General features: G+C 42.3%; 1 protein-coding gene across 3 annotated transcripts in view; it reads left to right on the top strand.

Annotated features, from left to right (window-relative positions):
• Positions 1–25,446, top strand: part of GFOD1 (glucose-fructose oxidoreductase domain containing 1) — a 158,098-nt gene that overhangs the window by 128,520 nt on the left and 4,132 nt on the right. The window contains exon 1 of one of the 3 annotated variants that reach the window (XM_029590675.1): positions 18,680–18,831. The exons of 1 other annotated variant lie outside the window; for it this stretch is intronic. The gene's annotated coding sequence lies outside the window, so the exon portion shown is untranslated. Of the gene's footprint in view, positions 1–18,679; positions 18,832–18,933; positions 19,145–25,446 lie in introns of those variants that run through there. One more of the 3 variants, XM_029590676.1, reaches the window with a different exon arrangement.

The following is a 25,446-nucleotide window of genomic DNA, read 5'->3' as shown; positions in this document are numbered from 1 at the left end:
CTGAGTCTTCAGCCTGTGCGCCCATGCTCGAATATGTCTCACCTGCCTTGGCGCCTCTCCAGAGTCCTTCTCTGAGGCCGTGCCATGACCCAAGGGCACACTCTCTCTCCCGAGTCGGGACCGCTCCCTAGCGCTCCCTAACAAAGGAGCAACTATGGCAGGTCTTTTCAAATATGTCCTGGTAACCTCACAGTCAGTTGAGTTTACAGAATGTCCACAATGAAATGTATGACAGAGAATTGCATAAATTGAAGCTCTAAAATATGCAAATTTGTTTCATGCATATTGATGGTGAATATCTTGAAAACCCAAGTGACTGTGGGGGTAACCAGTACATGACATACAAATTAGGAGGACATTGATGATGTGCTATGCAGTGGCCTGCCAAGTAGCTACTAGTAGTGTCAGAATATGCTCACCAGGTACTGTAGGCATGTTAAGTGCATGGTGCTCTGAGCTTGTCATAATACAGCCGTACTCGGACTTTAAAACTCTGCACATCCAGTTCTGTCAGACTACAATTCTGACAAATAATGCATTTGCCTTTTTTTTAACTAGTTCAGTGATATTTTAGTTGCGATATCAATCCCAGTTGTCTGATGAAGAGCTGCTAGCAGCATTAGCTAAATTAAAAGATGCGGTGGTGACATGTTGGAAAGTTGAGTGAGTGCTGTTGTAGATCCAGTCAGCATGTGTGCTACCTGGCACAGCAGAGCCTTCTGACCAGCTTCAAAAATATGCTGTATATGCAGGAAATCAGATTCCGGTGCAGTTAATTTACCGCTTCCTCTCTGCAACAAACCAGAGAGCCCTCAAAACAATCCAGCAAGAATGGTAAAAGAGTACAGTGTAAAGGCATTTTTAAACCAGGGCCTGATTTCTTGCTGTTTTCTCCAGTCACAGTGCTGACCAGAGGCAATTTCATTGCATTCTTATGCCGCATAACAATAGGACAGACATTAAAAAGGAGGACGGTATCGATTGCTTCGTCTCGGGTGTACGAATCAGGTCCCAGTCACTCTCCTGTGGCTACCAACTTTTCTTGAGGGTTGGAAGGGAGGCGTGAGGAGTTGCTGAACCTTGAGATTATAACTGGAATACACTGGGATATATGTTGTTCTTGGATATTCCTCTTCTCTGCCAAAGAGAAGTGTAATGAATGCTAGACTGCACCGATGTCCTAATCCTCCCAAACACATGGCAACTGCTGAACAGCATGATTAGGCATTCCAGTGTTTGCTGCGGACAAGAATAAAAGAGGAACTTATGTCCAGCTATCAAGTGGCAGAAAGAGAGTTAACTGAAGTCTCATTGAAGGCCACTTGAAACAGAAATTCAAGAAAAGAAAAGCAGAAATCCCATAGACAGCAGTTAGTAAAGGACTTTAATATCCAGCATCACACTTACGGCATTGAAGAGGGACTGCTCATCATTTGTTTGCTAATTTATTTTTATTTTTACTTTATTAGCTTTTATATACCGAGATTCAGCAAATGCCATCAAGTTGGTTTACAATTAACAATTTGGAAAATAAAAAGAGGATACAATGTAGTAACAAAATGTGATAAATGAAAGGAACAAAATGGGATATGTATTACAATAAATATATATCATGTATAGTAAAAATATGGATGTAAACATTAAACGAAGGATATTTGAAAGGAGGAAAATTCATCAGAATGATGGGTTAAAGATTGTAGCGAAAGTTAAAATTAAAAGGAAGAGGGATAGGATAATGGGAGGTAAGAAGAAAATATGAGTGAAAGATGGGTGACTGATTTTTATTTTATTTATTTATTTAACAGCTTTTAATATACCGGTGTTCGTGCAAGCACATCACGCCGGTTTACAATAAACTTGAGAAAGGAGGAAATTACAAAAAACAGGGAGTGGGGGAGTGGAGCAGGAGCGAAAAGAGGGGGGGGGGAAGAGGGGGGGAGAGAGGTAAAGGAGGAAAGACAGCAGCTGAGAAAGGTACAAGGAACATATCAGTATTTACAGGATAGGTTGCTTAATGAGGTTAGAACAAGGTTGATTTTTTACAGCGGTTAATGAGGAATAAATAGATTATATAATGATATATATTAAAGCTTAATTACAGCAGTTATGGTGGATTATATAGATAACTTATTAAACAATTAAACACATATATATAAAGTATTAGCTTATTTACAGCAGTTACAGCAGGTAATAACGGAGTCTTGATTTCGACATATAGGTTGTAAGTTTTAACTGGGTTACAGTGGAGCACGGTGGGAGGGTGGCGGGGGTATAGGGAAAGGGTAAGGGGAGGGAGGGTGGGTTGACGGGTGAGGCTCGGGTGGATTCAGGGTGGTGAGGCAGGGGAGAGACAGGGGGGAGCGATTGGGGGGGTTTCAGGGGGGTAGACTATAAGGGGCCGGGGCAGATTTAGGGGGGTGGACTACGAGGGGCTGGAGCAGTGGTAAGCCTGTCGGAAGAGCCAGGTCTTAATGCCTTTTGTGAAGATGGTTAGGGAGGGTTCAAGACGGAGGTATGTGGGGAGGGAATTCCAGAGGGCGGGGCCTGCGATGGTAAAGGCTCTTTCTCTGGTGGTGGATAGGCGGGCAGTTTTGAGGGGGGGAGTGTGGAGGGTGCCTGTGGAGGTGGATCTAGTCTGGCGGGTGGAGAGGTGGAAGTGGGGCATTTCTTTAAGCCAGGGGGAGTTGTTATTGTAGAGGGTGTTGTGAAGAATAGTAAGGGTTTTGTATTGGGAGCGGAACTGGATGGGCAGCCAATGTAGGTCTACTAAGATGGGTGTGATATGCTCTCTTTTACGTGTGTTAGTAAGGATACGAGCCATGGCGTTTTGAAGAGTTTGTAGGGGTTTGATGGTGGAGAAAGGGAGGCCTAGTAGGAGGGCATTGCAGAAGTCCACTTTGGAGAAAATAGTGGACTGTAGGACTAATCTGAAGTCTTGAGTATGGAGTAAGGGCTTGAGTTTTTTGAGGATCTGGAGTTTGTAGAAACCTGCTTTGAGGAGGGACTTGATGTGTGGTTTGAAATTCAGGTGTTGGTCAAGGGTGACTCCCAGGTCTCTTACGGAGGGGGGTAGTGTAGGAGATGTAGGGGGGCGGTGGTGTGGTGGAGGTATCTTGTTCAGGTTGCTTGGATATAAAGAGTAGTTCGGTTTTGGTTGCATTGAGAGCAAGGTGTAGGTCGGTTAGTAGGGCGTTGATGGAGACTAGGCAAGATTCCCAGAAAAGGATGGTTTCATTGAGGGTTTTTTGAATGGGTATGAGAATTTGTACGTCATCGGCGTATAGGAAGAAGTCCAGGCCTAGGTTTGAGAGTAAGTTGCAGAGGGGGAGGAGGTATATATTGAAGAGGGTGGAGGAAAGGGATGATCCTTGGGGAAAGCCTTGTCTGAGGGGAATGTGGCATGATTCAAAGTTATCAAGTTTTATGAGGTATTCTCTGTTAGTAAGGTAAGAGGTGAGCCAGTCTAGCGCTGTGTCGGTGACTCCTATCTCTGTCAAGCGTGTGATAAGGATCTGATGATTGACAGTGTCGAAGGCTGCCGAGATATCTAGAAGGGCCAGTAGGTAAGATTTTCCTTGGTCTAGTCCGATGAGCATGGTGTCAGTGATGGCTAAGAGGAGATTCTCGGTACTTCGGCCTTTCCGAAAACCAAATTGTGAGGGGTGCAGGAGGTTGTGGTCCTCGAGGTAGTCGGTGAGCTGGGTGTTGACTACTTTCTCGAGGACTTTCGCGAGGAAGGGTAGATTGGATATGGGCCGATAGCTTGCTGGGTCAGAGGGGTCAAGGGAGGGTTTTTTTAGGAGGGGTTTCACAACGGCGAGTTTGAGGGGGTCTGGGACTTTGCCGAAGGTAAGGGAGCAGTTAATGAAGTTAGCTAGGGGTTTGGCGATGGTGGTGGGTATGGAGAGGAGGGTTTTGGAGGGGATTGCGTCTAGGATTTTAAGACATTATAAATGCTTTTTTGAAAAGCCAAGTTTTTATTCTTTTTTTGAAAGTTTTAGTGGTTTGTTCAAGTCTTATTTCCGTGGGTGGGAATGAATCACTCACTGGAGGAGGAAGTGTTTTTGGAAATGGTGTTAGTTTTTAAAAAGAGTCCTCCCCTTTTTAGGTAAGCTTGTCAATGCAAGAGCCCTATTGTCGACAATCAGTCGGTCGGTTGGTCTGTCTGGAAGCATGTTCCAGAGACAGAACAATTCGTCCAATGCGACTGAAAATCAGAATGGCGATTCCCCAATAAAAGTTGAGAGAAATCCCAAATTTGGTTCATAAAGGTCCATTTTAGGGACCAAGTGAACGCCAAACGCACCTACATGTTACACAATGCGTAACTCTTTCCAGCTTGTTTATTTAGATTTGTTTTGTGGCATGAGCCACAATAAAATAGATAAGTATCCAGCAGGGTCCAAAAATGAAGTCTTCTGGATCGTGGACAGTGTAGTTCAGGCTTTCATCACTGGGAGTAAATTCTATAGAATGACAGGAGTCATAGCATCTAAATTGCTCCTACTCCTATAGGAGACTGCCGTGGCCGGTGCTGCCTGTTGGGGAGGATTGAGCGCTAAGCCCGTCCCCTAGAGAAATTTTGTGACTGAGGCTGCTCCCCAGCTTACTAGAGAATCTGTGACCAGAGCTGTCCTTTCTGGTGTTGGTCAGATCCGATCCTACAAAACCTGCCTAAATTCCTGGAACTATTTCAAGCGGTGTTTGACGACCCCGGGAAACAAGTGGTCGCAGGTTCCAAGATTTTACAACTTCGGCAAGGTGGTCGACCACTGGCCGACTATACTATTGAATTCAGAACTTTGGCATCCAAGCTCCACTGGGAGGAGAGCTGCCTCCGGTCTATATTCTTGGAGGGCCTGTTGCCTAGAATAAAAGATGAAATGGCGGCCCGAGAGTTACCACAATCCTTGGATGCCATCGTGGACTTGGTCACCCAAATTGATCGACGACTACAGGAAAGAGCACAGGAGGGATCAAGCACAAGAAGGCACATAGCAGGTGGCACGCCTTCCCGTTCCGCTCCCGTCTCCCACACGGCACCTAAATCAGAAGGAACCACGGAGGAACCTATGCAATTGGGGCGAGGTCCCCTTTCTCCAGAAGAACGGCAGAGACGCCGCAAGGCAGGTCTCTGTCTGTACTGCGGTGGAGCGGGTCATCTCATTGCCCATTGTCCTACATGTCCGGAAAACTCCAATGCCTAGGCTCTATTGGGGGAGTAACCCTAGGCATCACCTCTCCAGCTCCCCCGCTGACCCTACAGGTCACCCTGGAATTCGAAAAGCAGAGGTTTGTTCAGGAACGGAGACAGGAATCAAGATACCTGAGGCATCACAAGACTTACCGGAGTGAGCAGACTCGTTGCCAAGTCAATGAGTGGGAAGAGGAAGTCCCCTTAAGTACTTCCCTGAGCCTGGCCCCTCTGGAGCAGGTGAAACCAATTTAGAGGACGAGGCCCCTTTAAATAGCTACAGGAGGCGTGGCCTCATGCCTAAGAGCAGGGCAGCCTAAGGCCATTCCAGGAAGTGTTGCAATGCGGCCGCAAGAGGAAGGCCAGGGGCGCCCCCTGCGCCATAAAGTCTCGCAGGGGCTCGGCCCAGGGAGCAGGGCTGAGGAAGGAGAGCAGGAGCCCGGCATGAGAGTGTCTCCTCGCTGCGGCGGCGGCCCTGACGCTGCGAGGAGAGGTAGGAGGGGCCAGCCGCGGGCGGCCACGGCTGGAAGCTATAACACTTCATAAGACATTTACACGGAAATTTAAGTAAGAAAAAAGCACCCAGGTCTTGAATCATAGGCCTTATTAAGAGAAATTGCTTCCACTTTTTCTGAATCTGAATTGCCAAGTGCGGATAAACCCTGACTTTTAGATGAAGGAAAGTTTCCAAATGATGACGAAAAAACATTCTCAAAATCCAGTCTCTATCAGATTCCAGTAAGAATGTAACAGTGAGAGTTGCTAGAGAAACCAGCTCACTCAGAAGTCTCGAGATTCGCAGTAAGGTTAACTGGTTCAGTCAATGAAAGGGATTGCATAGTCTGTTTATTAGCAGCATCTTTTTTTAAAGGGTGGTAAAAAATAAACCCTTGATGTAAGTGGTACAGCTTGCTCAGGTATTTTTAATATTTCCACCAAATACATTTTCCACATATCTTTAGGAGGAATAAGTGGATCTTTGGAAAAATTAATAAAACTTTTTCTCCCCAAAATTTTATTTTCCATCTGTTCCAATCGATTTGTAAGTAATTGATTACCCTTTATTAAAGCTTGTTGCATAGCTGAAGAGCTATCTAAAGCCAGTTTAAATGTCTCAGAAGATTTACAAAGTCTTTATTTTCATATTCCAACACCTTTATCTGAGTATCTAAAATGTTTACACGATTCACCACCTGATTTAATTGAAGAGAAATATTACTGTTTAAACTTTGAATTGCTTCCTAAATAGATTCCAGTTTGAAAATACTTAGTCTTACCATCACAGATAGTTGAATCGGCAATAAGTCCATAGAAGCTTCTGATTGAAGGGTAACACCTTCATACTGCCTCTGAGCTTTACTTCCAGACATTCTCCCTGTAACACTGTTAGGCTCTGAGGCGATTTCTACCAACTCCACAGTCTCAAGACGAGATTCAGCTACTTCAATGTCATTGACAAGCACCATGCCTCGTCAGGGGTGAGCAATCTTGCCTCAGCAGGTTTCACTAGGGGCATCCGCAAAAACCAGGGACAGAGATGCTGATAGATCAAGGAAGGAGTCGAGTTCATCTCGCATGGCTTCCAATGATCTGACTCCTAGGGTATTAGCCCCCTGCTGCACGTAAGCGTTCATCGGGCCGACCACGGGACTCTCTAGAGTTGCAGCTGAGACCAACTTCTCCTTGGCCCTCCATTTTCCACCGGAATGAGGCATATTGGTAGAAAGGTAAGAACAAAGAAAACAGTCGGCTCATGCGTGCATAGCTAGATCCACCATCTTGAATCCCCCTATCTTTTGTTTGGTTGACTTTTTTGAATAATATTTTGTCTTTTTTAATTACTGAGTATCCCAGGGGCTCAGATATTGCTAATTTGAGGAGTGGTGCCTTTCCTATTGAAAGGACTGGGAGAAGAAGAGGTGTCAAGGAAGAATGGACTCCTATCCATTTCTTAGGAGAAAAAGTTGAGATATGATGTGAGAATTTTGTATGAATTCAGAAATAAAATCAGAGAAGAGTGTGGGTGGGATAAGGTGTCCATCAGGTGCCACAAAGTGAAGATTGAGCAATAGGGAGGTCTATGGAAAAGGAATGAGAATGGGGACTTTGTTGTACGTCTGGGAAGTAACTTAGGATACATTTCCTTCCCATTTCCATGGAAGGATTTGGAAAGCAAAATATAAAGTTCTAGTTTTTTTTTTGTTTTTTTTTTCTAGTTCTAGTTTATTAGTTTTTTTATATACCGTCGTATCAGTAGAACCTTCACAACGGTTTACAATACAATGAAAGTAGAGAAAATACAATAAATCATTAATAAAATCAAAATACTAGCAGATATATAGCTATAAGATAATAAATAATTAAGAACTAGTACAATACTAAAGTCATAAAAGCATAATAAAACAACTACAATATAAATTACAAACATTAAAAGAAAGGTGAGCAGTAAAGTTAAAAGTTTCTTAATCTAAATGTATTCCAAAGTTTAGGGCCGGCTATTGATACTGCTCGATCTCTCACCTGACTAAGGTGTGCTGACTTTAATGGTGGAATTGTTAGTAGGCCCTTATTTGCTGACCTGAGGTTTCTTTGAGGAATATGTAAGCGGATGGCCGTGTTTAGCCATTCGGTTTGTTCACCATAAATAATGTTATATAAAATGCAGTCAGTTTTATATTGGGTACGATATTTGATTGGTAACCAATGCAGAGAGATTAAAACCGGTGGGATGTGGTCTCATTTTTTACTCCCAGTCAAAACTCTAGTGGCAGCGTTCTGTAAAACTTGAAGGGGACAGGTTGTGGATTGAGGGAGTCCTAGAAACAATGAATTACAATCGTCGATATTAGAAAAGATCAAAAGATTGAAGTACTGTCCTAAAATCATTTTTTTTCGAGTAATGGTGAGGAGGAGGAGAAGTAAAGAGTCAGATTACTCAAAGAACTGTCTGAAGAAATTGGAGAAGTGGTTGCTGGAAATAGTATGGTCACAAATTTAGTGAATTTCATTTGTGAAGATTAATTGGACAGTTTTAAATTTGAGTTGTTAAAACTATCCATTCTCTTTTACAAGCTATCCGTAAATTTGAAGTGGAACCCACGCAGTCTCCAGCATGATTAATGCTGCTGTCTTGGGAGATCATCGGTGCTGCTTACAGGATTTGGAGAGAGAGAGACTTGCAGAGGGGTTTATGAGAAAGTAAAGCAAAAGGGCCTTGAAGCTGGGCTTCCCACAACCAGGGGATCCTGGACTCTCAAAGGTTTGGTGTGGTGAGAACTGTGCAGATAGGATCCATCCTTTATGATGTGGGCTTCTGGGTTCAATACGAGGGTTTCCCCACCCAGGGGGTGACTCATGAATCCATGCGATGCTTGAATGGGATTCTGCACAGGAAGCCCCCAATTCACCTGCATTCATATTCCTGGGTCTAGTAAAAAGCGGCTCTGAAAATCTTTAAACATTAGCAACCTCTGCAGAATTGAAATAACAATCAAAACAAAATTTGAAAGATCTTGATTTTGCTGTTTTAAATGACAACTGAATTATTTAGGGAGGGAAAAAAAAGTTGCCTGGTGCTCCCTGTTCACTCGGTTTTGAGTGAGGTAGAGAGTGATCTCCCTCCCCTCTGTCTCAGTCATCTGCATCATACAGTACCTGAATGTAATCTGCTCTGAAGTGCCCGAAAAGCAGAATCGAAATAAATAATCTCATGTTTCTAAGGTCCTGGACTGGGACCAGCTTGGTTTTCAGACCAGCCACATAATATAAAGTAACTTCATTCTCGAATCAAATGTATGCAAATATATCTCCTGAATATTGATTGTAGAGCTTCCGAAAAACATCAGTTTGTGATGCTGGAGGGACCCAAGGAAGTCATTTCCGAATGAGGGCTCGAGTACATAGAAGTAAGACAAATTAAAATTACCGTAGCTCCTTCTTACAGGCAGATCAAATGTTTCATACAAGAAAGGGTCGAGAACTTCTATTTTGAACCTTGTAATTTGATGCTTTTTAAAAAAAATTCTCTTTCAGGTTCACAACTGTTTTTCTACTGGGATAAACATAGAAATGAGCCTAGAAGAAATTAGCGCCTGCAGTTCAGCCGCAGAGTTTTTCATAAAAACTTTAAATACATCTCATTGAGGATTTCAAGTGTAGTTTTGCTACGTGTTCATAGTTAATGCGCTGCTTTGCATGATTTCGCATCGCTGTAGTTAACTATTAATTTGAATAAAATTTTGCACATGGAAAACTTGCAAAATTGTATTCATTACAAATGTGCAAAAATTTTGCGGATGGCATTTTGCGTGTTAAAACGTCAACCAGTGCCCGCTTGTCGCAAATAACGCATACTATTTGGTGTTTTAGCATGCAGAATGTGATTTGTAGGTGATAATCAGTTCTATTTGGTTGGCTTTGCTAAAGATGTAGAAACAATATACAGTTGTGCTCATAAGTTTCACATACCCCTGGCAGAATTTGTAAGATGTGTAGCATTTTAAGAAAACATGCGTGATCAGACAACACACGTCTGGTATTTTTAATGTCTTTCAAATTAAACTATTATGCATCACAGAATAGCACAATCATTAAACAAACCATAGAAATAAAGGAAATAATATAATGGTCCTGTTCAAAAGTTTGTTTACTCTTAGTTCTTAATATCCTGTATCGCCCCCTTTTGCATCAGTGATGGCTTGCAGTCTTTTGTGACAGTTGTGAATGAGGCCCTTTATTTTCTCTTGTGGTAAAGCTGCCCATTCCTCATAGCAAAAAGCCTCCAGATCCTGTAAATTCTTTGGTTCTCTAGCACCTTCTCCAGAACCTTCACTTTCTTCTGCTGCAATCACTGAAGAGTCGATTTGGTCTTATGTTTCAGATCATTGTCATGTTGGAAAGCCCAAGTGCGTCCCATGCGCAGCTTCCTGGCTGAGGAAAGCAAATTCTCCTCCTGTATATACCGATGAGATGTTACATTCTTCCTGCCATCAATTATGACTAAATTCCCTGAGCCGCTGCCTCCCCCCCCTCCCCCCCAACAGCAGAGATCCACCTCCAGGCTTCACGCTAGGATGCTGTGCTTCTCTTCATAGCATTTATGATTGTGACCATAAAGTTCAGTTTTAGTCTCATCACTCCAAATTACTTTGTTCTAGAAGTTTTGAACTTCTCTAGGTGCAGTTTGGTGGCATTGGTGCAGCAATGGTTTTTTTGTGGCAAATCTACCAAACAGCCTATTTTTATTCAAGTGTCTCCTTATTGTGCATGCTGAAACACCCACTCCACTTTGTTTCAGAGAAGCCTGTATTTCAGTAGAAGTTGTTTGTGGGTTTTCTGGCAGTTGTGTCTGAAATCTTTCTTGGTCTACCTTGGTATTAACAGAACCCATAATTTTCCACTTCTTGATCAGAGTTTGAACAGTACTGTGGCATTGTCAAATCTTTCGATATCTTTTTATATCCTTATAAAGTTGAACTACATTTGCTCGCAGTTCCTTTGACAGTTCTTTTGCTTTCCCCATGTTTCAGTAACCACCAAAGGCAATGCAGCCCTGGATGAAATGTACAAGGGTTTCTTGAGAGCTATGAAAGTCATTGACTATTTATACACAGACACTAATTACAGTCAAACAAGGCACAGGTGTAGATACTTACCCTTCACTGCCATCTCAACTTGTGTGTCAACTTGAGTGTATATTATGAGCCCAAACATTCAAGGGTATATAAACTTTTGAACAGGACCATTTTATTTCCGTTATTGTTATGGTTTGTTTAATGATTATGCTATTCTGTGATGCATAATAATTTTAATTTGATATATATTAAAAATAACAGAAGTATTTGTCTCATCACTTATGTTTACTTAAAATGCTATACATCTTACAAATTCTGCCAGGGGCATGTATACTTATGAGCCCAACCGTATTTTTCCTTTCACCCTCCTCCCTCTATTACTCAGCTATCCCAGTGATAAGAATATGGTAAATGCAGATTTTCCTGTGTGAACAACCAGAGTAAGTGCAGAACAACCTGCCAACTAACTCCATACCATTGGGGGACACTGACAAGCCGATGCAATAATCTGTGCATTAAGAAACTCGATTTCAGTGCAGTTTTAACGCACAGATTAAAAATGCAGTAAGCTAATGCATCTGGAGTTAAAAAAGCACATTGACTGGAAAATGTGCATTCAGCACTCGGGAAGGGAGGGGGTTGTCCCTTGAAATACGTATCACTGGGGGAGAGAAAGAGAGAAAATACGTATCCGTCTAAGTACAAACTTATCTGCTATCTGACTGCGGATAGCCACCACCACTTAAACTGGATAGGTCAGGATTTATCCAGCTATCTGGCCAGAGCAGGAGAAACTTCTTTAGTTTTTGCCTGGACATTGGTTTAAAGTGCCAGTACAGCAATGCTGGTATTTTACTCCACCTCTGACCAAGAGTAAAGTTTCCAGCATTAACAAAACCTGGGTGGGGCCAGTGCACCTCTTTGCATCAAGGAGTACTGCTTAATGCCTTCTTTTGCATGGGATTTCCATGTGAGAGTGCTAAGCAGCACTCACATTTTTGAATGCACATTTTGTGAGTGTAAACTCCTTATTGCATCTGTATGCTCCAGTATGTGTAAAGCTGTGCGTTCAGCTGAATGCACCGTTCTGCATCGGCCTGTGAGTCAGTTGTGGTTAAAATCATTCTTTTTTTTTCTAAGCATTCTGGGATTTGTAGTCCTTCCTCTCAATAGAAAAAGCAGAACCAGCAATGTCAGGATGCTTATGAAAGACATTTTAAAAAAGAAGACAGGCTCAAGAAGTACCCAGTGCCCCGGAAGCTAGTTGACTCTTGTCTCTTGTATGCACTTGATGGAGCACTGGCACCGGCATGCTACATTTTCTGCAGTCCATTAGCAGCCTCTGTATTATTGATAAAGGGCTGGCGATGGCAAATACAAAACATAACATTCAGTCAGCATTCAAATAAATACATTTATAATGTCAATACAGACTCCTCCAGCAGAACTTTATTTAAGCTCGGCTGTTTACTAACTGCTGTGGATTAAATTTAAGCTCTTTGTTATGACAGTCGCTTATTATCTGTCTGACATTTATTGCTTCACTGTTTTAGCAACGTAAAACACATGCAAAGAATTTGCATATCTGCGTAGGTGTCAGCCAGTGCCCAGGCTGCCTGCTTTCATGATTGCTAGCCCAATTTTTTGTTTCTTTCCTGCCTTCCTTCTCGTGATGATAGGTGCGGTCCCAGAGACCTAATCTTCGTATGCCAGCAGCCCTGGTTGCTTCCTGCAGAAACAAAGTGAGATACAAAATGCCAGAGTTGTTAAAGAGTAAACTGAAAATATTACCCAAGGTTACTGACTCCTAGTTCTACAGTACAAAAAAATCTGAGTATATGTATTTACATGGCAGCTGCTGAATCCGTACTTTATAGGGAGTAGGGAGGGGAATGCAGAAATGTTGTGATGTATTTGTTAGAGGAACTGTACTTTAAGATTTAGGATTTTTTTAAAATCATAAATGACAGATCCCAGGGTCGTGTGAGAGCCACAGTTAGTGCTTGCCCGCTGTCCTTGCATTGTGTGTATTTCAGTGGAGAAGCAGAGGAGAAATGGGATTGTTGGTGCTGGTTTAGAATAAGAACAGGTGAAATAATTGGAAATGTATGTATGAAGATATAGGGGGCCATATGCCTGGGCCCCCTCTGTTAACATGGCAGTGAGTGAATAAGCAGGGAGACCACTTACGGTTTCAAGCCCGGGGGACAGAAACGTCCTGCTGCCCTTTTGAATCTATCCGTGAGCATACAGGCCAGTGTTGCCAACCTCGCTTGTTTTTTCAGTGATTTGCTTTTTTTTTTTTTTTTTTAAACTCACAGGGTAGCTTATTATTGGGCTTATTTTTTTTTCAACTCGCATTTTTTTTGGGCTTAATGGACGGGACTTGTGCCCTGCTGCTCCTGTCATCTCTGATTGGCTGCTGCAACTTCCTGTCTCTCTTCCACCCAACCCCAGTTGTCAGTATGGGGATTGTGACTGCGGCCTTAAAAGCAAACTGAAACTAAAAGTCTGGGCCAAGAAGAAAATCATCATGCGTGAACCCAGGTAAAAAAAAAAACCCAAAACAAACAAGCCAGCAGGAAAACCATTTTAAACTCAGAAGCAAGCAGTTCATCTGCTTCCAGCCCAGTAGTGTCCTCTGGTAGCCATTCCTTTCATAGTAGCATGATTAAAATGAGAAGCCTGGGAGCGAGTTCTGAGGTGGTGGAATGGCTTGCAAATTGAGTGGTAAGTGGAGTTCCTTAAAGATCTGTTCTGGGTCTGGTTCTGTTCAATATCTTTCTGAGCGATATTGCGAAGGCCAATGCAACTCTTTCGGCAATATCGCAAGTGCGATATGGAATGAGGCGCCAGGGTATTTGCTGTACCAACTTCGTGCCAGCTGAAGCAACTCAATGAAAATCTGTATGGTGACAATGCAGAGGATGCAGAAGTACTGGCCGTTGTCATCGATTGTCAGACCTTTTTTAGTTAATTGTGAGAGGTACGACAATTTTTTCCTCCATTACACTCACAAAAGTATTTTTTTAGTATTTTCTGTGTATGAATATTTTCTAATAAAAGTAATTAAATCTCATGTGTTTTGAGATTGTTTTTCAACAAAGTGTGCTTGTTCTTTCATAACTACCTGGCAATACTGATGCAGGCACAAAAAGGAAGGGGGGTAATCCCAGAGGTCCCGTGGGGACAGCCGACCACAGAACAAGAAAAAAAAAAATATGATGTATGCATTTCACTGACTTTGATGGCTAAGTCTTCTGAACACTGCAGCTTCCTGTATCAGATTTCTCAAGGGACTATCCAACAGGAAGTTTAACAGAAGTTCCAAGTGTCTTTTAGATGCGAAAAATGTCCTGCTAACCTGGGACCAGCAGGAAGTGCAGCAAAGTCCTGGCAAGGCCTGTTCTGTAGTAGCCCTTTTGCAAACTGAAACCACAGTCTTGCCCAGTCACTACACAGGGAAAACAAAAGCACTGCACTACCAGTGCATTCACATACCAAGTCAGTCACAGATACCTGGGCTTTTTTTCCTCCCAACTATTTTAAGCTTTTCACCCCACCCATCAACCTGAGCCAGCACAACTGAAATCTGCTGCGTTTCCTTCCAGGAGCTTAGTGCACATACACTGTCAGTCTGGCCACTATGTGCTTGCCCTTGTGAAAGGATTGGGAGTCCTTCCCTCACTGGGGCTATGAACAAAGCCTCTGCAGCAGGGCCGAGGAATCGGACCCGGATCTCCCGCACAGCAGCAGGCAGCAATGCCACTGAGCCATCAAGCCGGCTTCTAGCACTGTATATTTTTTTTTTAATGAATGGAATATTCATTGATGGAGAAGGTTTAGTAGCAATAAATCCCGCTGACGCAAGCCTTCAGTCTTTCCGATAAAGACTGGGAGAGGTTAAGCAAACTTTTTCTGACCCTACAGCAGTTCAAAATTTCTTTTTTTTTTTTCTGTCTAGCTCAGCGGACTTGAAATCCAGCAGCGTCAGTTTAGTTTTCCATGCCTTGGTTTGCAAGACGTAAAGCGTTAAATCTCTGTAGCACTCCCATTTTCCATTCCGGAGCACGAGAGCTTTGATAAAGCTTGTGAGCTGACACTTGCGGACTGTGAGAGATCTCACTGAGCTAGTTGTTGAGGACAACGTAAAGGATTTTTTTTTGCAAAGAGAGAAAGTCAACCCTGGGAGGCAAGTCTGGTGAAAAAGATCATGTCTGAGAAATGCAATCTCTACAGGGACACTCTTGGAATGTCTTCCCATTACCTTGTTCTTAGACCACATGCCGACCCAGAGATGTAAATGCCCAATAAAAGGTCGTTTCCCTTTTTTTTTTCCCCTCACAAACTAAGAACAAACCTAGAGCTGTTGCAATTAGTTGTGTATATCAGAGGCTGTACAGCTAGAGAAATGGCTCTGGTATTTGTTGAAACAGATTAAATTAATGTAAGACTAATCAGATTTGAAGGGAATAAAACATTGTTTGCATGGAAAGATAAAGCATGATGGGAAGGCTCTAGAAATTACAAAGTGCCAACAGTAGACATCGTTAGTATTCAATGAGGGTCCTTGAAGGCCGCAAACAGGTTGGGTTTTCAAGGAGCCCCTAATGAATTTCTCCTCTGACTTCCTTAGCTGGTCAACTGCTTCAGAGCAGCTAAGGCGCATTTTAAAGTTAAATACGTAAAGAGGTTTTAAATTTTAGGGTCACATGGAAGAGCTTGTTACAGTAAATAGTTGTACACCACAAAGAGGAGTGGGGCTGAGCGAGGTGCTTGGCTGCAGATGGCTTGGGGACGAGGTGGACCACAGTGGAGGCTGAGGTGTTCTTTTGAAGGGCGAGGCTCAGTTGGCTGAAAAGCCAGGCTGTCAGTGGTGGAATGTCAAATCATCATTAATGTCTCAGAGGGAAGAAGGGAGGTCTAGGTGCCACACCCACGAGCTTGCTTCTGATAGATAGCCTTGAGGTGACAGAGTGGCCCAACCAACTGCATTAGGACAGAACATGTGATTAACGCAACATCACATCTACCTTTTAAGACTCGCCTGAAAAATTGAGAAATCCAGTTTGTCTGTCATGCTGCCATGACACTTAAATCCACAGATAAGCCTCCACAGGCTGGCCAAGGCAGATGATTCCAGACACCGGTGTAATGAGGCATGCAGCACAGCACAAACACTTTGCACACTTTGTCAGGAATCAAGGGCAGAAAACCTCCACTATGGTCAAATTATCGAAAGCAAGATTTCAAGAGGCCAAAAATGCACTCAATGACTGCAGTGGTGAACTTATGGGCATTATTGTAGTGCTTATCAGAGCCATGAGTTAGTTCCAGGAACAGTCTGTGCAACAGGAGATAGCCATTACTACCTCCAGGCACAGAACAGGTAATACACAGTATCAGTTACAATACTCAGTTCATGCTTCCTTCACATCATGTTCCTCAGTTCATGCTTCCTTCACACTTACTTCCATTCATAGCCAGGAAAACTCTATCCCAAGAATTACAATCACACATTGACTCACACAAGGGGGAAAGATTTAGATATATGACCACTGAGGCAAGACCCAGGAAACCTGAATACCACAAATATCACTAACACACAATCACAGAATACCCATGTGTTCAGGTTGAGATAATGCTTATCATTGCAGTAGATGACTCACTGGACCATTCAAGGAAACAAACCCCTATGAGTGCAGTGGATAGCTCATTTTGCTGGTTTTATTAGGGCTATCTCATAGATGCATCCTGCTCAGTGTACAGGTACTGGATGCAGGAAGGCATGCAGGCAACCATGATTTTCATGAAGGAGACACAGTTGGAGACAGAAGAGTCACTGATGCCAGCAGTGTCTCCCACCACCATTTGGAAGAAACCCATAGCAAGGTATCAAATGATGTCATCTGTTTCACATACATAAACAAGCTATGAAGTAGGCTATTCAGTATTCCAGACATCCACGCAACTGGTGGTATAGTTCGGATGTAAGCGGTCTGCTCAGATGGAATGTAGTTGGACATTCCCTCTCAGTCAGCTGATGCAGATCCAAAGTTTGGTGAAATATTCTCTTACAAGTGACTTGGCGTTTCCTACAATGATCAGACAAGAAGAGGGCCATTAGCACAGCTGCAGATGTGTATGCCAAAGACAAATCCATCTTTACTAGGTCAAGTCAAAAGGAAGTCAAAACCAAGCACTCTGTTTTCTTATTATAGGCTCTCTTTTATTGCAACCTATCATCCCTTTGCCTTTATTAACTTTGTGAAATGGATGAGAGCCCTTGAAATCCATCTGCTGCACTCAGAGGTGACCCTAGGGAGCTGTGAAGCTGGGCAGTTTAGCCAGAGCACACACACCCCCTCCCCTCCCTAAAGCCTTGAAGAGCAGGTGGGTGCGCGCGTACTTCCTGGCATGGGGTTGATGTCTCCGTGTGGTTTGCTGCGATTCCAGGCCTACCAGCCCTTTGGAGGAAAGGTCAGATGTTGGGGGCAGCGCTACTACATCAGCTTCAGTTCCAGAGCAATTGCCTCGATTCGTCCCCCCCACCACCTATAAGGACAGTCTATAAGGCAGCTGTGCTGACTCGGTAGTACGAGTATAGTGTAGCTTCATCCAGTTGTGATACATTAGGGTACATAACAAACGTTCTGTCCACGTTAGAAGTAAAGTTACAAAAAAATAAAACAGCCATCGAGCACTTACTAGCATTACCTAACTGATCGTGACCATTTCCTGACTGATCTGCTGTCGTCCAGCTGTGCAGCCCTAGTTGAAGGTGTCCTTCACTTTCTGCAATTGGTTCTCCAGGAAAAGTCATTTTCATTCAGCAAAGCAGTAAACTACGCGTTGCACTCAGCATGCCAGCACAGCCGGAGAAAGATAAAAAGCCTTTATTCATATTTTCATCGGAAAGCATACAGATATGCTTCATGCAAGGAGCCCGATTCAGTTACTGACCCCCAACAACATCATTTCATGCCCCAAGGCATTTTCTCAAGGGAACACCTGCTCACTTGTAGCTTTTCTCTAGCAGACTAATAAGCTAAAGAAACGTGTAAATATTGCAAAATTACAAATCATTCATGAAGTAATTACATGTATCACCCATGGTATTAATATCAAAAAGAACCAAAACAAATTTCCTGGATTCAGAAGTAATTTCTTCAGAGACAGTTGCTATGAGCATAAATCTTAAATTAATCATTATACATTATAACACAAGTAATGTAATCTTTAATCCTGATTTTTTTTCTTTCATAGAATCAGGAAAGAAATCAAAACAAGATGGTACTCCTAGGGGAATTCCGCATCAAAAAATTCAAAATCTTGCAAAATAGCAGTAATCACTGTCTTTGATAATGACTTTAGAATACAGTATAGAAAAGAGTTATTTTCAAAGATGCAATATTTTTAGGGACCTTTGTTTTCAGTTTTTATTTTAATTTTCCTGGTAATTTCTCAGTATTTATTACAACAAACAAAAATGGGAAATCTACTGATTTTCTCCCATTTTTGTTCATGATAGTAAACACTGAGAAATTCCAAGGAAAAATAATATCCAAAACGCTGCTAGAATTTTTAATCTGATTCATTGTGAATCTTAAATTTCATTGATTACTTTTGACTTGGTGGATTGTTTTCCCCAGTGCTTACATCACCATTCACTATTAACAGTGTGCCATTAATGTGATGTTTCTACATCAAACTATATCTTTATGATGGGGTCTTTTGTACCTCGGAGAGCAAAGTAACCATGGCCCCAGGGAATGAAGACAAGAGCAGCCAAGTAATGCTCTGAGGAGAAAAAAAAAAGGGTGACCCTGGGACAGGAGCTTGAGAGAAGGAGGGACTGAGCCCTTCCCAAACAGGCCACACCCTCCTGGGCCTAGGAAAAGAGAAAGCTGCAGAACCCTTGGGAAGGGGGCAGGGGAAGGAGGATTGGGAACAAAGTTGTTGAGACTGAAAGACAACCCAAACCTAAAGGCTGCAAGAAAGGAACCTCTTCAGCTGGACCAGGCCAGGGAGCGTGGCCATTTGGAAGCAAGAAGAGTCTGTAAGGTAAGTGGACTTTTGGGCCTAGACTATGCAGGAGAGGGTTGGGCTTTGGTGGGCTGGCATTAGTTAGACAACCTCCCTTTAAAGTTTAGTTCATTCTCATGCAGAGCTAGGCTTTTGGTTATGCTCTTTACCCCTTGTAATGAAAGCAAACGTTAAGACTGAGGGTCTAATATAGCTGTGCCTTCCCAAATAGCCAGCCAGGAGCCGTTTTCATTAGCCCGTATTGTTGCAGGTGCTTTTGTACCTGCAGGTCTCGAAGCCAGTTTTCCGAGGAAAACAAGGTGGGGTGGTTTCTTTGAAAACTACCTGCAAGGTAAGTTGTGAGTACTCTGCATCTGCTTTAATTGCAACTGGTGGAATGTATTTGAAAATCCAAATGTCTGTGTGCTGTTTACACACCTGCCCTAAACATGCCCCTAGGAACCGCTGTCTTTTCAGCCCACTAAACATACCCATTTTGTGGAAGCCTACATAAACTTTTAGCCACTTGGTGGGGGAGGGAGAGGGTCCGCTTTCCACCAAGGCAATTTTTCTGGATGCTTGCTTTGTTCGACAACTAAATCCCTTTGAAACATTTCCTCACAGGGACCCACACATGGTAGTGCAGAATTTGCCCTCATAGTTGTCCCTTGTCGCTGATGGTGAAAATTGTTTGAAAATACAAAATAATTATAGCCTTAAAATAAAATCCAACTTACAATCATCAAACACCATAAACTTTCAACAGCTCACATAATAAACATGATATCATTGCAAAAATAAATGAGATACTTGAGTATATTCAAAATAATTGGTGATAGAGGTACATTCTCTGATACATTATCTCCACGGGCTGCTGAATCCCCAGTGTGAGTCATGTTTCACTCAGTTAGAGCTGCCTCAGGGACTGATTTTCAGTTAAATGTATTGCAGAACTAAGGCAAATTAATACGTTTTCTGTGGGTCATTTGGGCAGTAATTAGGCTTGGATTTAATTTTTGCCTTTAAATTTTTCTTTGTGGACATACGATATAGTACCTTTGTTTTGATTTTCCTTTTCTTGGGTTTCATTATAATCTGTTGCTCAGATGATATCTTTATGTAATATAAAACCTAAATTAAAATATAAATATATGTATACAGTATATATTGCAGAACTCTGTGAATATGAGACGTAGAAATGATTTCATTATCTTATAGTTTCGTCAGGGTGCCGAGCATGGCCTGCCAAGCACTCAGCTTGCAATTCAAAAAGTTGCATCCATAGCAGCCTCTTGTCTCTGCAGGTGATAGGATTTTGTGAAATAAACTAAAAAAAGTGATACTTTAAACAAAATTCATCACTGTCAATAAAAGATAAATTTGTACGTCTGCCAAACCGCTTCCTTTCCCTTGATGTCAGTTTGCCACTTCTAGGCTTAACCTCATTTTATACAGATGCATAGGAAGAGGACCCATCCAAATAAACCCACCTATGAGTATCACACTGTTTAATGGCTTCTAATATTCTTGTAACGTGTGTGGTGTCTTTAATGTGTGATAGTCATGTGACCACCAGATCTTGACGAAAGTGTGTATTTAGATCAGGGATGGGCAAATGTTTTGTACACAGGGCCCCATTAGTGGCTCTTGACTGGAGCAAGAGACAGTTGAGTGGAGTGGGAGTCTGGAGAGAGGAGGAGGATGTACCACACACCTGGTGTAAGCTCTTGCTTCCTGGCTAGGGTCCAGATAATTGGATGTGCGCACCCAGTCCCCCACTACCTGTTTCTGAATGGAAAAGGGCCTGGGTAGTCGTGCCTGAAAGCCAACATTGCTCTAAAGTTTTTCTCCAAAAGTGGGGAGGGGGGCAGATTACAGCCACATAAAATTTGAAAATGAAATTCAGGATCGTAACCTGCCCCAGTTTCCTTCCAGGATCAGCGGCACCACGCCACCAAAAAGGATCTATAATGGCCAAACACCTGTGCTGTTACTGCTGACTTAAAACAAATTGAAAGCCCCGCTGGAATCTAAATATTCATTTCTTGCAATGTCCTAACTTAGCAGCTTGTTCAGCAATGCTTTCTCGTGCCAGAACCCAACCAAAAAATACTGAAACAGCAAAACGGGGTCAAAGAAACACCTGACAGAGTGCTGTCATCTATAAGTATATAATCACCCAAAATCTTGTTGTGAGCAGTTTAACATTTGCCTCATAATTTTTCTGTGATGCTGAGCTTTATACATCACCTTTGTATTCTCTTCCTCATTAGGTCTAGTAAAGATTATTTTCCTGTTTTCTAAAGTTATTACAACCTCCCAATCTTATTGAAATAAGATTAACATGTATATTTCTCATATTTAATCCGAGGATTCATCTTATCTAAATCTTTCATTACCATCTAGAGCAGGGGTTCCCAACCTTTTTGAGAGCGTGGATCCCTTTTCAACCTCCAAAATGTTCACAGACCCTCACATGCTTCCCTTTCATTTTCACCTGCAGTTATGTGCCATATAGAGAAAAGTGATTAATGTAAGAACAAAGAAATAATTAGATGCACACCAGGCTCATTCATAATATATCCAACTTATTAAATAATGCTTACTGATATAAATGGAATACATATAATTGCAAAGCATAGCAGTCAATGTGCATGAATGTACTTATATTCAATAACTTATGTAGTGAAACTACAGGCAGCCACACTAGACTTGGACTGGGAAAGAGAGAGAAAGAGACGGGCAGAGAAGGAGAGAGATTGGTTGAGATGGACTGGTGGAGGTAGAGAGAGAGAGAGAACAACAAAGAGATTGGTGGAGGGAAAAAGTGAGAGACTGGTGAAAATGTATTGAGAGAGACGAACTGGTGGGGATGGACTGGTAGAGGAATAGAGAGTGAGAGACAAACTGGTGGGGATGGACTGATAGAGGAATAGAGAGTGAGAGACAAACTGGTGGGGATGGACTGGTAGAGGGAGATAGACTGGTGGAAGAGGAGAAAGAGAGGGACCTATGGAGGGAAAAGAGAGAGCTGGAAGTTCGGGAGGGGGGGGGGGAGAGATTGGTGGGGATGGACTGTGGAGGGGGGAAGGAGAGAAAATTGCAAGACAGACTGGTGGAGGGAGAAAGGGGACTCTGGTTGGGATGGACCATGAAATAGAGAGTGAGAGACTGGTGGGGAAGGAGGGATGTTTGAGACAGGCCCACATCACTAAAAGGGACATGTGGAGAGAGGTTTGGTGCGCATATCCCTCCAAACCTTCCCCCCGCCCCCAACATGGTATTTTTTTTTTTTTTTTTTTTTTTAAGAAAATCATCTGTGATGGGGGAACCACCTTGTTAGTTTGATCTTGGCAGGGGTCCGATGGCTCTTTCCACACCTGCCTGTCACCAAATTGCATACATGCAGAGATAGGACACCCCCACTCCTAAAGCAAGAGGCACTGCTACAAACATTTTGCACCATTGTCACAAAGTGCTGGGCATTTGTCAGTGGCATTTCTAAGAACCTTCTAGGTAACAAAGAAACCCCGGGCCAATTTCAACCACCTAAGAAAACTACCACCAAAATTATTCAAGTGCATTAATCAATAAAAATCCTTCTGTAGGACAGAATCCCAATAAAAAACCTGCACTTCAAGTTTTACAATACCCTACATTCATAGAAACTCCCTCAACAAAGAGTGCAGAGCAGAACAAGGGCACTTCCCCTTACCATTCACCACTAAAAAAAAATAATAATCAGATTCTGGTGTCACCTCATTAACAGCAACACAAACTTCCTCCACTACCAAGAACATTGTATAATACAAAATCCTACAAAAAATGTACTTGGGACCTATAGGAAGTCTTCCATACCATAACACCCTGACTGCCAGACTCAAACAGTAATAATCCTACCTATGAAAAGGCAATATTGCAAATATTACAACATGCCCTAAGATACCAATACACCTCCTGTTAGGAAAAATGAACAAGTTCAGCTGCTGTAGGTCCCTATATATAAACTACATGCTAACAGAATACCTCACCTAAGTCACACATACAAAACACAGATAGACCCTTGCAAATACAAAATAAAGAGACCATAAAGTATAAATACAAACGTGCAGACAAAAAATGAACTGGATCAATGAAAAATGAAAAATCGCATTCCTTATAAAACATCAAACAATACAATCAAAAAACATAAAATAGCAATAATAATAATAAAACCATACTAATAAAAAGAATATTTCAAAACAACTGATATACAGAATATCCAATAATTAAAATCTCATATACAATTTTTAAATTTCCCAAACACCCAATAAAATATTTCAAAACATCAGACACTTCAAATAATAGCCAACAATTAAAACTAACAAGGATTTAAAAATTCCCCACCCTCCATGCCTGGGAACTTTTGATTTCCAGTTGCCCTGCTGGGCTTGATGGACCCTTGGTCTGACCCAGTATGGCATGTTCTTATGTTCTTATCTGAGCAAGAACAGAACTTTTCGGCAAATCTGAGACCCATATTTATAGACTTTGCCCTATAGAGCTAGAAGTCAAGTGCTCAACGACTGTTAACAGGATTGGTTTGATTGTATTAAAAGATTGATCAGGACAGTGGACTATGTGAAACTGTGAGACCTTTGCTTCAGCAGGCATGTGAGGGGAGAGTTTATAACCGGGAAGACATTGCTGTTTTTGTCATAAATTCGAGTATGGGGTAAGTGTACACTAATGTACTCATTCTTTTTGTTCTGTTATCTGCGTTGAATTTAAAAATTTAATAAAAAAAAAGATTTAAACATAGAGGAAGGCTGTAATTAGCAGGTAACCTCTTGGGGATAGTACTATGACTGTAACTTTCAAACCGGCGCAGGCGCAGGTGTGCACATGCATCAGCCCCCGCCCGGGATGCGGCTGTTTTATAATATGCGCGCATGTTATAAAATAGTCTGGCCGTGCGCACACGTGCGCCTAAATTTTAAGTGGGCATGCCAATCCCACTTCCACGACGTAAATCGGGGAATTTTAAAAGGAGCGGGTGCCCACGCCATTCGTGGTTTTATCAGTTTATCCCCAGTAAGAGAGAGGTCCTCCAAACCCCCCCCCCCTAGTTTAATAGCCTTCACTCCCCCCCAGTAAACCCCGACCTTTAAAACCCCGCAGATCTGCCTAGTTTTCTTTCTATTTTAACTTACAAGGCATCCATAGCAGAAGTAAAGTTATGCGACCGGGGGAGGGCCTCGGCGTGTGCCAGATCACGTAATTCCCGCCCCGAAACGCCCATGCCCCACCCTGCACCTTTCTGAAAACCTCCGAGATGTGCGCGCTCCGGGAGATACGCCTGTATCCGGGCAGCTTTTAAAATCCGCTCTGCACGTGCTAGCCCGATACATTTTTGCGCATCCCCTAAGTAATGCGTGTGTTGGGCTTTTAAAATTCACCTTTATGCGTATTTTGGGGAACATAACTGAGTGGGGCATTTGGTGTGGAATGTATTCTATAAATTTCCAGCGATGATCAGAACAAAGGTTTCTTTTTTTTTTTTTTAATCTATTTCCATCTGTGTCAGCTCAGTGAGTGCGAGCAGTGGTTTGGTGCTTTTTTTAATTGGTTTATCTCACTGTGTGACCCAGCATCTCAAACAGAACGTAGTAAATGGCAGAAAGGACCATTTAGTGCTACTTCCACTTATCTTTAAAGCACTTTTAGACGTATGCAGCGCTGTACAGATACACATACGAGACGTTTCCTGTCTAGTCCACACAAACATACAGCACATAACAAGCAAGTCTCAATGGGACATGCAAGCAGCCTCAAAAAAGGTGAGGTTTTTAAATAACATTTGAATATGACCATTTCACATGTACTTGGGAAACCTTTTCCAGGCAAACTGTGCAGCAAGGTGGAAAGTGTGGAGTCGGGAGTTAGCAGTGGAGAAGAAGGGCACAGATAGGAGAGATTTGCCGGATGAACAGAGTTAAGAGTAAACCTTCCTGGAGAACTCTGCAGCCTAATTAGCGATATTCAAATCTAGCCAGTCAGGTTTATTCGGGGATGTTCAGCAGGAAGTCTATCCCGCTGAATATCTGGGTTAGCTTGTCTGGCTAACTTTAGTTGGATAATTTAGCCATTGTAGGCTTTTTTTGAAATACCGGCCTCTAAATATACAATAACTTGTGTGTGACTTGCAGCATAAATCGTTCCTCAGTTTTATTTCCCGTAGTTTATTTAGTTTGGAAGCCCAAAGGTGCAGGAGGAAACTGCCCTGGTTAACAATAAAAAAAAGAAAAGAAATCTTGTGCACTTTTCAAAATGTATTGTCAGTCCTCACATGAAAAATTGACATCTAGATCAGTGCTCCAGGCAGCAGTAGCTTAAGTAGCATAGGAGTCTCCTCTCCAGTGCTGAATAAAGGTTCACATAATATAGAAAGGAATGAACATTATTGGCAACTAGCCCTCTGTCCACATTATTTAATACTCTAGGAAGCCTCCCAATAATAATAAGATGATGCAAGGCATTTTTCATCCTAAAATACGAATATTTTGTGTGAGCAGACAAGTCAAGTTCAGAAGCCAGGTATGAAAAAGACTAAAATGCAGAGGTTTTTTTTTCCATAACTGAAAAAGAAACCCATGCCAGTTTTATTTCCGGATT

This window comes from Rhinatrema bivittatum, chromosome 2, assembly GCF_901001135.1.
Source record: "Rhinatrema bivittatum chromosome 2, aRhiBiv1.1, whole genome shotgun sequence".
NCBI classification, from domain to species: domain Eukaryota; kingdom Metazoa; phylum Chordata; class Amphibia; order Gymnophiona; family Rhinatrematidae; genus Rhinatrema; species Rhinatrema bivittatum.
This window is presented reverse-complemented; position numbering and strand designations above follow the sequence as displayed.